Below are 8,768 nucleotides of genomic sequence, written 5' to 3'. Positions count from 1 at the left end.
AGCCTAACCAAGGTTGGTAGAAATTCATGAATAGCAGCACATTTAAAGTAGATATCACCATAAAACTGGCATATTTCTTATTACATTAATTTCATGGAGCACAACGTGAAAGCTATAAATATGATCAGAACAGACTCAGAGTAAATTAAGATTTAGCAGCCATGAATTTACTCCCAAATTACAATATCATGAAAAATGGCTTGCTGTTAGCTGTTACTTTCATTAGTCTAGAAATTGTCTTATTATGTTATCTACATCAAATGCATAATTTATTACTAATAATTCTCAATCTATTTACCATTCAGTAGAAAAATGGAAAACTCCCAGGAACTTTCAAACATTATGTTCACCTCTAATTTATATTTAAAGACCTATTATTGATTTAAATACCAAAATAACTTATTGAGTTTTAGGTCATTGCTAAGTTCTATGATAGTATAGAAAAGATTAAGTAATAGCATTTACGGCTTTGAACTAGGTCACACTTATAGGAAAAAGTTTAGAGAGCAATATATCACAGGAGTAGGGTCAGTTTGCTGGCCTGTAGATACTGCTCTGTAACTCTCATCACTTCCCACAGATGATTCCAGCAGACAAGAAGCACCTGTCACATTTCTAATGCCTATATCTTATATCTAAAGTTAATAATGTATATACAAAAAATAATATATGTGCTATAAAAGTAATGATTGTTTTAAACATTTGATTCTTCTACTGTTTGTAATCTCATATTATTAATTCATAGTTTTCTTAATACAATAAGTGGAATTGTTAACATCATATAGATATTAATTGGTATAGCTGAGAGATTCTTTCCAACTGATTTGCAGAAAATAACTAAATGTTGACAAATATACCAGTGTGCTATACATACATGCATGTAAGAAGATGCTATATTTTGAAATTATGTATAGTGATAACACTTTCAGCATTTTTTGTGCAGAACTTTCTTTTCTAAAGTTTGTCTTTTGTGATTTTGAGTCAATTTTAATTTAATTTATTTTTTTGTGTTTTTGATGATTACTGCTGGCTTCATATTTCTTCCTCCAAGAAACATAGACTATTTATCAAAGAGCATGCAATGCCAAGCATCAGAGTTTCTATCTTTAAGTTGTTTGAGAGGGCAAACAGAAAGCTTTAACACACACACACACACACACACACACACACACACACACACACACACATAATAAACAATATGTATGCATAATATATACATAACACCTAATTATGTACCTACAAAGTCATGTGTACATATGTATCACTGTACATATTGGTTTTTATTTTAAAATATTTTGTAAATTTCCAGAGGATTTTTAATTGTGAATCACTTATTTTAGGTGACATACTCGAATTTTTGGCTTTTTAAAATTAGAATTTTTTTCCCCCATTCTCTTTGCCTCACCTAGCGAACATTCCAATGTCCCCAATCATCACTGAATTTTAACATGAAGGAGAGGATGTGCTACTGGCATCTAGTGGTAGAGAACCAGATTGCTGTGTGTCATTTTGTAAGGTCCAGGACAGTTTGTCACGAGTTTAAAGAAACAGGATGATAAATACTTATTAACATACAGATCACATGGGGTGATTTCATTTAAAATTATAGATAAAATATAGGAAAGAAGAATGGAGATTGAGATCCTTTATAACAGACACGGAGTGGAGCAAAAGTAAACTAAGGGACAGTAAAACTGCATTCCAGAAACCAGTCATGGGGGCTGTGTTTCAGAGGAAGAAACTGTACTTAAATGGTTCAAGAAAATGTATGGATGTTACAAGACTACCTCAGTCTAATCTTAGGAAGAGTAAGAATTTCTCCTCAATTAGATGGATCAATCTATTCAGGTTACCTGGAGGACATTCCATAATAATGCTTCCTAATATCATTTGAAATGAGTAGTTAATCTAGGACTTGTAAGAGGAAGTTCAACATAGAATAGTAAACACAGGGGATGAGAGGTGTTAACACACAGAAAGATTTTTTTGTTGGTTTTTGGGTTTTTGTGGTTGTTTTATTAAATACTCTCAGTATTTACATTTAAAATCTTATTTCCTTCCCCCACCATGCTCCCATCCCCCTGCTCCTCCACACTCCCTCCTAATCACTCTCAGTGACTTGGAATTGCCCTACAATGAGAAAACCTGCACTCACTGGCCCAAAGGCCTTTTCTCATATTGATGCCAGACAAGGCTATCTACAGCTACATATGCAACTAGAGTCATTGGTTTCTCAGTGTGTGTTCATTGGTTGGTGCTTTAGTTGATGGGAGATTTGTGGGGTTTGGTGGGTTGATAATGTTCTTCCCATGAGGTTGCAACCCCTATCAGCTCATTCAGTCTTTCTTTGGCACCTTCATTGGGGTCCCTGAGTTCATTCTGATAGCTGTAATCATGCTTATCTGTGTCTGTATGACTCTGGCAGAAACCCTGAGGAGGCATCTCTCTCTGGTTCCTGTTGGTAAGCGGTAAGTATTCGTGGCATCAGCAATAGTGCTTTGGTTTGGTGCCTGCATATGGGGTGGATCCCCAGGTGAGGCAGCCTCTGAATATCTTTTCTTCAATACCTGTTCCTCTATTTAACCTTGTATCTTTTTCCTATGAATGTTTTGTTCTCCCTTCTAAGAAGGACTGAGGCATCCCATTTTTGCCTTCCTTCCTTTTGAGTTTCATAAGGTCTGTGAATTGTTTGTTGGGTGATGTAAAAGTCCCCATACTTGATGTTTGAATACAATTTCAAATAATATTGATATTATTATTAATAAAATTAATATTATAAATTAAATTAATTATAACAAATTAATTATAACAATTAAATTAATATTCTCAAGGTTCACATATTTGCCTGCAAAATACATGTCTTTGTTTTTAATTGTTTAATAATATTCACTTTTGTAAATGTACCATATTTCTTATTCATTTTTAAGATGAGAAACATCTAGATTGTTTCCAGTTTCTCACTAGTATGAATAAAGCTGCTATGAAAACATTTTCAACAAATGGTGCTGGTGTAACTGGATGTCTGCATGTAGAACAATGCAAAAACATCCATATCTATCATCTTGCATAAAACTCAAGGCCAGCTGGAGTAAAGACCTCAGCATAAAACTGGATACACTAAGTCTAATAATAGAATGTGGCAAATACCCTGAATTCATTGGTTTAGGAGATTCTTTGTGAAGATCAAAACCAATGGTTCATCATCTTCTAAGATCAAAAAATGATAAATGGGACTTCATGAAACTAAAAAGCTTTTGTAAGGCAAAGGATAAAAACATCAGCTTACAGACTGGGAAAAGAACTTCACCAATGTTTTGATATCTTTACATATGAGACAGTGCTGATATCCAAAATTTATAAAGAATTTAAGAAGTTAGACATCAAGGAATCTGGAAGAGAGAGAGAAGGTGGAGGGAATAAAGGGGGGGGGGCTATTCATATAAGGGTGGAGATAGGGGAGAAGTAGAGGGGATCAGGAATGTGAGGGAGAAGGTTACAGTGGAGGAGGGGAAACTGGAGGTAGGCACTAGAAATTCCCAGATGCCAGGATTGAAGAAGTTCCCAGGATTCAACATAGAGGACATTATCCAAAATACCCAACGAAGGGGAGAGAGAACCTGTAGAGACTATGATAGGTATTGTCCCCATTTAAGGGATGGGGCCACACATCCAACTTAAAACTATTAATCCAGAATTCTTCTTGTCAAATGTAAATGCAGAAACAAAGAGTGGATCAGAGCCTGAAGGAGAGGTCATCCAGAGACTGTCCCACCAAGAAATCAATTGCATTTTCAGACAGTAAACTCACATACTATTGATGGAGCCAGTATAAGCATGGTATAGCTGTCCCCTGAGAGGCCAGAGCCTGACCAATACAGATGCAGATACATGCAGCCAATCTTCAGACTGAGTGGGGGACAGCAATGGAAAAGTTAGGGCAAGGACTGAAGGAGCTGAAGGTTTTTTTTAGTACCCAGCAGGAAGAACAATAATACCGACAAAACTATCCCAAAGCTCCCAGGGACTAAACCACCAACCAAAGAGTACACATGGAAGGACCCAGGACTCCAGTCGCATATATAGTAAAGGACTGCCTTTCGGGCATCACTGGGAAGGGGAACCCCTTGGTCCTGTGGAGGCTCAATGACTCAGGATAGGGGAATGCTAGGGCAGTAAGGTGGGAGTGTGTGGGTGAGTGGGTGGGTGGAGGAGCACCGGGATAGAGTAGGGAGAGCAGGGAGGGGATAGTGGATTTGTGAAAAAGAAACTGGAAGGGGGTAACATTTTAAATATCAATAAATAAAATGAATATCAATCAATAAAATAATAAAATTTTAAAAAATATGGAAAAAAAACCATAATTTTCAACAGATGAATCTTGAAAGGGCGAGAAACAATTAAAAAGTATTCAAAGTCTTTAGTCATCAGGCAATGCCAATCAAAGTAATTAAAAGCACAAGTGTCATTGCATGATAGTAAAGATGTGGAGCAAGGGGAACACTCCTCCATTGCTACAGGGAGTGCAGACTTGTACAGCTTCTTTGGAAGTCAACCTGGTGGTTTCTCAAAAAACTGGGAATAGTTGTCCATGAAGACTTAGCTCTACCACTCCTGGAGACAAACCTAAAAGGTGCCCCCCCCCCCTACACCAACCTACACTTGCTCAATTATTTGAGCCTTTATTGATTCTAAGGACCCCGATTCTCGTTGCATAATTTTGTTGGTTTGCAACCTTATTTCTAACCATTTTGAATGTAGTGTCCTGAAGAAACATGTGGCTGACCAAAGAGTGCCTGTTCCCACAATCTGCTTCTTTCTCTGACTTCTGTTTGGTATTCAAACTTTAACTCAGACTCTATCTATCCTATTTTCTCTTGCCCAACAGTCCAATGACTGCGTAATATATCATTTCATGTGCCATTAAACAAGAAGATGCCTTTTATGCTGATTAATATTAATGACTTAGCATTAAATTGTAAAGTGTATCAGACTTTGAGATAATAAAAAAATGAACAGTTTGGGACTTAAATTAATTATGAGTGATTCTTTGGATAATCATTTCAAGTGTATTAGTATATAAAATATCTTGGAAACAGAGTTGTTACCTTTAGATTGTACTAGTATATAAACTCACACAAAATATTTATAAGAGGATTTTTGCCTCCTCTCTGGTTCTTTATTTGTCATAACATTTACTGACAGGAGTATGCTTCAGGATTTATTTATTTTATTATTTTATGATTATGAAATATTTCCTGTATACTTGTGCACTATGTTTATATACCAGGCGGTCAGGCATCAGATAAAGCAGGAGTAAAGTTATATATGTAAATTGCTATGCTGGGGCTTTGAATAGAAATGTGGCACTGCTCTCAAAACTGAGCCATCTCTCCGTACCCATGATTTAAGGGTATACTTGCGTATTTGGCTATAATCAATTTATGATAAACATATTTTTTCAAGTAGTTTCAGTTTAGAGAACTCTACTAGTAACATCCAGACCTGAGGTCCTCATAGATTTTCCTCAACAGAAAGAAAAGTATTTATGGGACCTGGTGCTCTTGTTTTCATATGAACAGGAGATTCATGACTACCTATTAGCAGTGAAAGTAATAACAAACGCAAATCTATTAAGGCATACTTGAGTAACATCCCCCAGGAAATTTAAAATACACAGCAACACAGCTTTTTGTGACATAACTGTGAAGCTTATAATAAAATCAGTTCTCTAGAAACTGGGTATCAACAGAGGATAGAATTTGAACACGACCTTGAAGAAATTCCTGTGATAGGACTCATTTTTTACATCAACACACAGAGATATGCATCAGTACCTTAAGATACTGGGCGGGACAACAAGGCTTCCAGGTATCTGTTGGTACACATCTGTCCCAGGGTACATGGCTGCCTCCTTAAGGGAGGAGGTGGAGGCAGGAGGGAGGAGGGAGAAGCTCCAGAAAACTTGAGGCCAGAGCCATGAGTGTGGAGAGGAAGGTGACAGGGTCGAACCAGGAGCAATTTCTGCTCCTTGCCAAGTCAAGGGGGCAGCACTGGCCACACTCATCCACCAGGTGCTGGCCTTGGTGTCTACGTGTTCGGGGAACTGCTGGATATGTCCAATGTTAGAGAGCTGGTAGAAGGCGACTTTGCGTCCACTTTTCGGTTGCTCACAGTGTTTGCCTATGTGGCCTCTGGTGACTACTTAGCGGAAGCCAGGAATCTCTCACCACTTACTGAGGTCCAGAAGAATAAGCTTCGACATATGTCAGTTCTCACTCTGTCTGCCAAAGTCAAGTGTATCGCATATGCAGTGTTGCTGGAGGCCCTTGCCCATCAAAAGATGTGCCAGGTGGAAGACCTTGTGATCGAGGCTGTGTATGCAGATGTTCTTTGTGGCTCTCTGGACCAGCGCAATCAGCGGCTAGATGTTGACTATAGTACTGGACAGGACATCCAGCGCCAGGACCTCAGGGCCATCACACACACCCTGCAAGAGTGGCGAGAAGGCTGTGAGGTTGTGCTGTCAGGCATTGAAGAGCAGCAAGTCAGCCATGCCAACCAGCACAAGGAGGAACAGCTGGGTTTGTAGCTGCAGATGGAGAGTGAGGTTGCCAACCATTAAAGTTACAACAGCAGCTGCTGCAGCCACTTCCCAAGATCCTGAGTAACACGTGACAGAGCTGAGAGAACCAGTTCCTAGCACTAACTAGCATCAGCCCAGCAAGAAAGCCTCAAGGGCAAAGAACTCCAGGAAGCTCCAAGTTTTGGTCCAAGTTGAACTGAAAGGACTTGTTTCTTCTCTGGGAATGTGGGGTCCCAGCTGCTTAACTGCCTACCCCTAGGAGACCTCAGAGCCTTCCTGTGTCCCGGGGCAGCTAATAATGCCAGCTCATGACTTTTCATCTCCCCCATCCCTAAGCATAATCCACATCTTCTGTCGGGAGGGGCCCATTAGAGGTCAGGTTATGTTGGTCCTTCTTATGTGTTCCATGCCTCTTCCCCACCACGCTTGCTCTATCCCTTCTTCAGCCCTGTGTCTACCTATTAGCCCTGTCATTTAGCAGATTGGCAGTCCTACTCACCGTGCTGGCTCTTCACCATCCACATCTACCCTTGCATGCTTAATCTGCAGTTCCTCCCCAGCCTTAGGGTTCTGAAGCCTTTCTGCTATTCTGGGAGTTGCTGGACATTTTCCTCCCAGAATCCTATCACACTACACTGTTTCTTGTCCTCTCTCATCACCTTGGGCATGGGACTACTGCTGCTTCAGTGACCCTGGAGCCTGAGAACAGCTATTTTAGAAATGTTAAGAAATGGTTCTTTGTTAGCTAAACATCTTAGGAAGCCCAATGGAAATCCTAGAAGAATTTATATTTTCTCCTGTGGTTTTGTTAGGGAAGGAAATTTAGATTATGTTTTTCTTTTATTTTTCAATTAAAAATAAAAAGTATATATATAAAAAGAGCATGAACTATAGGACTGTTATCACAATACACTGTATGTGTGCATGGCATTCTCAAAGAAAAATTAAATTGAAAAATAAAAGAAAATATACTTAAATTAGTAAAACATATAAACAGCTAAAGCTACTGCCTTACAAATTAAAAAAGCAAGTCAAACAGTATATATACACATATGTATACACACACACACCCACACACACACACACACACACACACACACATTTATTGGAGCCTAAGAATATAAACTAGCTTCAGAGTCATAGGAGTTCACAGACTCACATGGATATTTTATTAAGGAAATAAGTTGCTAGGAGAAAATAAGAAAATAATAAGAAGGGAGAATTAAGGTTGAAATGAAAAGTAGAGAAAGATGAGACGTGACTGATGAACCAAAAACATTTCAGGAGGAAGAAAAGGAGGAAGAAGGGGAGAAAAAGGTAGGAAAGGCAAAAGGAAAGGAGAGAGAGAGGAAACCGTGGAAGTCAAGAAATTTACAAATCAGTAAAAGAAACAGGCAATAGAAAGAACGAACAGTGATAATAGAGAGAGTGTGTGCATTTATATGGGCATGAGTCTTGGGCGGTTACGGAGGTTTTAAGTCATACTATGAAGTATCTTAACACCAAGCTGAAGCACCTAAAACTGGTTTATCACTTTTTAAATTATTTTTTCCTCAGAGGATATGAGAAGTGTCACATAAATTTATATGAAGAATATTTAACTGACTCCTGCCAAGTTGTGCTACCCCAAGGGAACAACTCACAAAAACATAGACTGCAAAAGGAATGATTTGAAGATGATGATCAATCTACACAGTGTACAGTGTCTCATTTATTCTGATTTCAAAAGTGAAAAGTGGTCATTTTAATTTGTCTAAAAAGTTTTATTATTAATGATGTGGGAGAGTGTATTTATCACTCAAGAAACTATATGCTGATCATACCATATTTTTACAATGTTACTGCTATTACTAAGAGGAACTATTAACCAGAAAAAATGAAAATGTCAACCCACTTCCCTGTTGATTCTAAAAAAAAAAAAAAAAAAAAAAAAAATTAAGACAAGGTAAGAGCTCATTAATACATGGTTTTTAAGGAATCAAATAAATACACCTCCCTAGTTTATAAATAGCTACTATATAAATTATATTGATTGTGTAAGAAAAGAAATGAATAGTCAATAAATAAGCATGAAATAAAAATTGGTACAGAAAAGGGCATGCCTCTTTAATTTTAATGGTGCTATTTCTAACTCTTAATTGATCCATTTCATCTACTCAAGCATGAGTTACTTAATTAAAATATT

The 8,768-nt window shown here is 37.9% G+C and overlaps 1 pseudogene across 1 annotated transcript; it reads left to right on the top strand.

The window, feature by feature from the left end:
* Positions 1-5,976: 5,976 nt before the first annotated feature.
* LOC308433782 (COP9 signalosome complex subunit 7a-like) lies at positions 5,977-6,842 on the top strand (annotated as a pseudogene). The gene has a single exon. The product of its transcript is annotated as a COP9 signalosome complex subunit 7a-like (transcript).
* The last annotated feature ends 1,926 nt before the right edge of the window (positions 6,843-8,768 follow it).

The sequence above is a fragment of the Micromys minutus genome (assembly GCF_963924665.1).
Source record: "Micromys minutus genome assembly, chromosome: 20".
NCBI lineage: Eukaryota > Metazoa > Chordata > Mammalia > Rodentia > Muridae > Micromys > Micromys minutus.
Note: the sequence above shows the minus strand (reverse complement) of the source record. Positions and strands in the feature narration are given on the sequence as shown.